Source organism: Aedes aegypti, chromosome 1, assembly GCF_002204515.2.
Source record: "Aedes aegypti strain LVP_AGWG chromosome 1, AaegL5.0 Primary Assembly, whole genome shotgun sequence".
NCBI classification, from domain to species: domain Eukaryota; kingdom Metazoa; phylum Arthropoda; class Insecta; order Diptera; family Culicidae; genus Aedes; species Aedes aegypti.
In genome coordinates, this window is record NC_035107.1 from 13,638,682 (window position 1) to 13,646,563 (window position 7,882).

General features: G+C 41.2%; 1 protein-coding gene across 1 annotated transcript in view; it reads right to left on the reverse strand.

Annotated features, from left to right (window-relative positions):
• Positions 1–3,613, reverse strand: part of LOC23687935 (cyclic AMP response element-binding protein B) — a 96,931-nt gene extending 93,318 nt beyond the window's left edge. The window contains exon 1 of the mRNA XM_021838973.1: positions 3,447–3,613. The gene's annotated coding sequence lies outside the window, so the exon portion shown is untranslated. The remainder of the gene's footprint in view (positions 1–3,446) is intronic.
• Between the last annotated feature and the right edge of the window lie 4,269 nt (positions 3,614–7,882).

A 7,882-nucleotide genomic window follows, 5' to 3' on the forward strand; every position in this document is an offset into this window, starting at 1 on the left:
GGAGGTTTCAAGTGTCCTAATGATATGGGGCGATCAAACAGATGATTGTATCGATCAGTGGCTCTATTATCAGTCAAAATCGGATCCCTTGATAAAGCCAAGAAATTACACCGATATTGTCCATGCATCAGAATCCTAGTCCTTACTTCTTCAAACTAGAGAACTAAAAAAAGGTTAGAAAACAAATGGTTGAATTCGACTCTTTTTTTTTTCCTTGTCTCAAGATCATTCTCGGAACTGCGAAAATCGAGATTTGTCACTTTCAACTAGGTTTAAAATGTGACAAGGACTGTTCCTTCTTTTCCTGTTCTTTTCGTTTGAAGCAGTCAGCACTAGGGTTCACTGGTAGATCTATACCCAATAACGCATCACGAAAAGGTTATCTACCCGCGTTATGGGTTATGGATGGTTTGTCCATACCATGCGAATTTCTCTCCTCCTAAGCCACACACGTGATCATTCCTATATTAACTACGATTTTGTTATTAGGCGTTTGTCATTCGACATACAAAAGTATGAACCGTGATAATTATATTTTAATTTGTTTTAACGGCATATCAGTTTGTTTTACTCGAAGTAAGAGGAGAGAGATAGAGATGGAGAAGAAATCAACAAATACTAGATGGATAGGTACCGTAAGGGAACGGTAAGAGAAATTGAATTAAATTATTCCGGAAATTTGCCTAGAATGTTTGTTTTGAAGATTAATCCTAAATTTTTTTCAGGCACTCTCTCCAGAAAGTTGGAAGGAACTTTTAAAGAGATATAGTAACACATATATTGAGCTTTTCGGTAATCCAATCCGCATGGTTATTAAATTAATTAACTAATTACGCGTGGTAAAGATGGATAAATTATGGGTGAAATTATGAAAAAAATCCACGTGCTCGGCTGTTTCGAATTCAAATCCCCACAGACACGCGGACCCTTTTCAGAACCCACATCCATCCATCTCATGTATACTACACATGCGCGCAGAACGAGTGCACTTTATTTTGTGTTCCATCTTTACCACGCGTAATGAGTTAATTAATTTTAAAGAGATTCTATGTGAGTATATGGATAGATCATATCCTTTCGATATCGAGTTACAGAAGCATAGTAAAGTTTGGGTCTCATGGCTGGCCTAGATGGTCCTTTTAAACGCGGTTGCACTGATGTTGTGTAGCGTTACTCAATGCGATTTTTTAACAATTTTTTAAAATTTACGGAGATTTTTCCAAGTTTTGGGACTTGATTAAGTCTATGATTTGTATCAATTGTATTCAAACGTTCGATGTAGAATTTCGGGAAGTATTCCAGCGATTTACGTAGAAATTTTTGTTGTTTTTTAAGTTCTCACAAAGAGTTCAATTATAAGCGGATTTGGTGATGAATTTAGAATAGAAATAGTGAAGGAAATCCCTCAAATTGTTCATTCTCGGATTTCATAGATAACTTCCGAAAATACTGTGAGAAATTCTGAAGTAATTTCAGACAAATCTCAAATGTTCGAAAAGTTCATGGGAAAATTTATACAGAGGTCTATAAATGATTTTCGAATGGAACGTCTAGAGGTGCTAAAAGATTTCCTAGAGCAGTTTCTGAGGAAATTACTGTTGATATTTGAAAGGAGTGTCTCAAGGTATCATTTGGACGAATCTCTCCTGACGAACGGGACCCTAGGACACATTATGGAGTGATTCATGGTAGAATCTAATGAGAATAGTCAAGAGTAATGTAAAGAAAAACCTTGAGGATTTTTCAATACCAAAATTAGATGGCATCCTTTGATAATTTTGATATTTTTGAATCATGAGTGAAATTCTTAGACAAATAATGTGTGGAATCCTATGAAAAATCCAAGAAAACAACGTGTTTCTTTATAAAAAGCATAATTTACATAAGACTTTACCTCACTCGATATTTCGAACCTATATATCGAGTCAGCGAACCATAGTAAAATTTGGTTTTCATGGCTAACTCGATGTTCCTTTGGATCGCAGCTGCACTGGTTTTATGTTCTGTAAGTCGATACTTCCCTAAGTCGAGTTATAGAGAATTGACTGTATCTTCTTTTTCTTGGCATTACGTCCTCACTGGGACAGAACCTGCTTCTCAGCTTAGTATTTAACTTCCACAGTTAACTGAGAGCTTTCTTTGCCAATGTTGCCATTTTCGCATTCGTAAATCGTGTGGCATGTATGATGATACTCTATACCCAGGGAAATCAAGGAAATTTCCATTACGAAAAGTTCCTCGACCGACCAGGAATCGAACCGAGACACCTTCATCATGGATTTGCTTTGTATTCGCGGACTCTAACCACTCGACTAAGGAACTGGGGCCTTCACAGTATATACTTTGTAAATCGCAAGATAGATTAAAGTATTGTCCTATTGATATCAAACATTGCCCACTGTCCCTTGAGAAGCATGTAGCGGTATGCAGCTTACGGTATGCTCACACCAAAACTCAGCATATCCAATTCCAACCCGAGCTGGCATTTCTAAGCATAGAAACAAGTTCCACTCGTCGATATACATAAACCTCCACACACCCAAATAGTCTCCATGTAGTCGTAAGTGAGCCACCGACCGCGGAAAGCACTTCACCAGCAGCATACGTAATCAAAGGTGACGTCATCAGCCGCTGGCATGAGGCTCGTTCGCTTCATTACCATAAAAAAAATGAAAATTCTGTCGCTCGGCGGCAGTCGGGGAAATTTATGTACAACTAGCATTCTCCACCTCAATCCTGCAGAGACCTCAGCTACCCTATCTACTGAAGCTTGTGAGCGCATTCGATGTTGGTAGCAATCCAACAAAAACCTCCCAAAACCAACCCACCACCCTTTCGCGACAAGCAACAAGACCATCATCACCATCGTCGTAGTAGGCCGTCGTCGAAGTCGTCGTCATGACGAGGAGAACGTGGATGATACAGCAGCAGCAGCAGTTGCATGGCCTGCTGCTGTAGTGCGGCAAGGGGGAAGAAGAATCTCTCACCTAGCTCTCCGCGCTAAAGGGCATCAATTGACATTGAAAAGTGTGTATTTTTAAGACGCCGAACGAGCATTACGTCATCAAGCAGAAGCTGCTAGCGCGCGTTAACAGTTTTGGCTGAACGATTCTCTCTTGAAGGATATCGCATTTCTAGCCTTCAATGCTGTCGTAATTTTAGACGAGGACGATCTTGAAAAATCTCATCGCCTACTTAGGTCGATAAGTTTCGAGGAAATTTGTAAACAATCACGCGGTGTTTACAAATAATACTAACCACTGCAAAGTAGGCTGATTGCACGCTGAAACGAGTTTGATCAATCGAGCGAAAATCCCTCCAGACGCATTTCGATTAGTCATAATTCGGTTCCATTAGAAGTATATAATGCTATGAATAAATCACACCTTCCTGATAGAGTCACATCACAGAGTTTGCTTGCGAAAAAAAGTAGGTATTTTACTCACTCTCTAGAAGTTACCGAACCACCGAACAAACGACTACGAAGACAACGACGAAGACAGATATCGAACGGAGCGCGCGGCGGCCAAACGTTTGTTGAGCTGACGGACTTCTCGCTCAGCTCAGCTCACTCACCCATACGCTACGACATTCGACGGATACTAACTTTGGTGTAACGTAGAGACTCCTCCGACGACGTATCTACGGGGAAAACAGACGGATCAACGGAATGGTACATTATAGCAATAATAACAAAGTATGCGGTCAAAATGCGCTGCGCGAGAGCGAAATTGCCCTCGACGACCGCCGTTCGGATCGGATTTCTCTCCGGGGTTTTCGTCGTCCCCGTGTTTACCCTCTACGTAAATACATTCACGCTGCTCGTACCAATTATATTGCATGCTCGTTAGTCGTGGAACGGGTGACGTAATGTTTATGTTATTTTTGATTTTTTCGCTCTGCGAAATTTGTTGGAAAGTCATAGGAAATTTGATTCTACATTTTCACCATCATGAAAACTTTCATAATGCCAAAAACAAGTCATGTCATGGAAATATATTTTAATAAGTTGTCGTTTCTCAGCCAAAATCATAGCATGCCATTCCCTCTGGAAACATGTTGCTCTGACTGCTTGCACGAACCTATAGGGAAACCATATATCGATAGCGAATCGAAGTAAGCTCTGATGTCATACGAGAATTTATTGCGTTTCAATTTCGTACCTCTACGTGCGCTACTGCTGACACAGATGGGTACACCAATACCGGTTCACGTGGTAACAGTAAGTGGAATGCCTCGATGTGTGGTTTCCGGGTACGTGTAACTACATCGATACAGCACTACAAATACAAACGTAGTAAGCTAGGTATCGACTTTAATGTGTGTGAGAGTTGAGCAGTTATAGTGTCTTACCCCTCACAAAATAAACCTTTTCGAAACTGGTGAACATGGAGCTTATTTCGAGAAATAGATTACTTGGATCTGATATCTGAAGCACAGACAAACAGACGTCACACTCTCATCATTTTGCATCGACCACCTTTTTAACGGTTGCTTTAAAAATATGGTAGGTAGCCAATACGCCACCTGCAGCGCTCGCATCGTTTCTGTTCGCGTTTGACGTTTTTACACTACCGCCATCTGTTGGCCTGTCGGCCAAACACACTAATTTTATCATTGGGCATACATGTCCTCGTGACTATGATTTTAATCGAGATTTGTTCTAAGTGTTACGTCTGTTTGTCTGTGTCTGAAGTAAGGTGAGGTTAGGAAACCGAAATTATCTATCTGATTTCACTCGTCAGGCTGATTTACTTGTCTTATTGTATGTAAATCGTTGTGGATTCTTTCTTCATTCATTACTGCGTTACTGTTGCCAAGAATGTCTTCCAAAACTCATTCTTCTTTATGATTGTGTGCTTACGTAAAAACTATTGTACACTCATATAACGGGACGCAAGGCTGGACATAACACTTATTGTTCTTGCAAACATAAAAGGATTTAAACATTTTACCTCTTTCGTCGATTCCGGGATCGAAGTTACTAATCTACAGGACGATGTCCAACTGTGAACCTTGGAGAACTTTAATTTTGTTAGAATGTATTACTTACCATTATTCATGTTGGTCTTCCAGTAAGTTCGTTCTTACTACAATCTTCCTTCACTGTTTTTTTTTCTGTCAGAATACCATCGTTCAATTTCAACAAAAGAATGTTTAGAAAATAATCCAAGGTACGCGAATCTCGAGATGACCGTGAATAAGTGCGTCAGTTTTCCTCATGCTTCCGGTCACAATCAAAAATCGCCTTACTGGCAACACGCTATACTGACCTGTAACCATTTTTTTTTGTTAAATCTGCATTAAGACATACCTAAAATGAAACAGAAATTGAATGAATTTCTATGATACATAACTATTTAAACTCACCCATAGTATATTCTCCAGTCAATCGTGCTTATTCTGCGCGGCGTGTGAGGTGAGACGAGTCGAATGAGGTGACAATTGTCGACTCGCTCCCATTTGATTAACATTAGTCGTCTCACGTCACTCGTCACTGGCAGTGATGGAAAAGTGTGACAACTTCTATGGCAGCGCTCATCTTACAAGCAACACTGCATCATCTCTGAAACGAGAAAACAAAAAGAGAGGCCAGAAACATGGAGATACCGAGATATAAAACACTAAAGGAGATCATAGAGTGGATGCGGTTGAAATGTCATCGAGGGAGCCACGAAAACCAACTTTGAGTATAATTGTGTATCTCGAAATTGAAGTATGAAATATCGAGATATGAAGAATTGACTGTATACACAAAAAAAACTCGTTATATCCGTTATATCACGTAATAGGTAGGGGGGGGGGGGGGTTTGCTTCTGCAAACTTGGAGCGTATGTACTCCATGTTAGGAGCGGCTCACAACAGCGTCTGTGTCTCATGTCAGGGGCGGCTGATCATCGTCCGAGTGCCAGAGAAGGACTCTAAGCTAAACTGTGCACTATGGCCCTCCGAACATTTAGGGAGAATGATCCTCCGACATGCACCAGACAAAAGTGTTCGCCGAAAATTTATATTAGGTCAGATTTTTTTGAAACTTTCGGGGAATGAACTAATACATATGGATTATGTTTCGGCATAATTACTTTATTCAATGTCCTTTCCTTCGCTGAAAGCCCGCATCTTTCTCTTAAGACCCCTCATTACATTTTGTGCAATAGTGGAGCCTAGTGATCCTTTATATAAGAGATAAGCGGAAGTAAAATGGAATGATTTGGCAACAGACTAGCAGTGCTGAGTTTGCTTGGCGTTGAAAATTATATTGTAACACGAACATGACTTCCTCATGGCTAAAAAGTGTATTTTGTTTCATTATAGATCTTTGAGCCACATGTCCAAAAACAAAAAATCAGCAGAAAAAAACGAACAAATAAATATCGCATTGACAAAAAATCAAAAAAAGAAAATATTTCATATTTTTTGCACTATGCAAAACAACTTTCACCAAAATCATTTCAAGCGAATTACATTACTCCTCAAGGAAAGTTTAAAACAAACATAACGCATGTTCGTTTGGGTCACGCTTTGACAGTTCTCGCTGCTCGATTGGCTCACACTTTGACAGAAATGTCAGCTTCCACGAATCTCTCATATAAAGGATCACTAATCAGTACATTTGTATACAATTTTTGTTCTCTTTCATTTATGCATAAATTATGTTATGACATTCTCGACCTCCTCGGTTTCCATAAACACTTTTTCAAAAGACTTCTCCAAACTGCTATGGACCAAATATGTTGTTCATCTTACCGGCGTCACGACTCAACTGGGACGAAGCCTGCTTCTAAGCTGTTCTAGGAGCATTTCTACAGTTATTAGCCTTATATCAACTGACCATTTTTGCATTCGTTTATAGTTTGAAGAGTATATAAGTGCTCTGAAGAGTCGTCAAACTTGCGAACCAGAAATGATTTTGAACCAGCAGTATTCAATTCTACCAACTTCATCTGAATCTTTTTGCATAGCTTCACTTTGCCGCAACGAAGGCCATAGGCTAGGCAACGCGAATATATCTGATGATATTATTTGATACGCGATGCGGAAGAGGGAAGCTTCCGGGGATGAATACGTGGCGAAAAGACGTATGGTTGCTAAGGGAAAAGTGACCTACGCGGCCGTCCTCCAGAGCGGAAAAGCTGGCACGAGCCAAGCCCCGCGATCAAGAGGACATGGCAACAAAGGAGAGGCCAACACCAAGCCTAAGGCCAAGAAAAAGGAGCCACGGGTTAACCCGAACCAGGCAGTGCATCCACAGGAACCACGGGCGCAAGGCAACAGCAACCCGTGGATACGAGTTGGAAATAAGAAAAAAACAGAGGAAACCGAAAACGGAGCCCAAGGAGAGCGCTAAACCAAAAACAGCGAAACGTAGGAATTTAGGCGAAGCCCTCGTTATCAAAACTGAGGAAGCAAAATACGCCGAGGTTCTGAAGGCGATGCGAAGCACAGAAAAGCTATCGCCATTGGGCGCAGACGTGCGGAGCATAAGGCGAACTAGGATTGGCGAAATGATCCTAGTCTTGAAGAAGGACGCCAAGGAAAAGGGTGCAGTCTATAAGCAACTGGCACAAGAAGTACTTGGCGACGAGGTTGATGTAAGATCCCTTACTGCTGAAGCGATTCTCCAGTGTAAAAATCTGGATGAGGTCACCGACGCAGCGGAAGTCTCGGCTGCTCTTAAAGAGTAGTCGACGTAGCCAGTAAGGCCATCCACCTTAGAAAGGGCCCGCAGGGCACCCAGATGGCGACGATCAGGCTGCCGGTCGCAGAGGCCAACAAAGCGAAGAACTTGGGCATACTCAAGGTAGGCTGGTCGGTTTGCCGGCTGAGCATACAACAGCCTCCTGAAGTTTGCTTCAAGTGTTTCGGGAAGGGCCATAAGTCG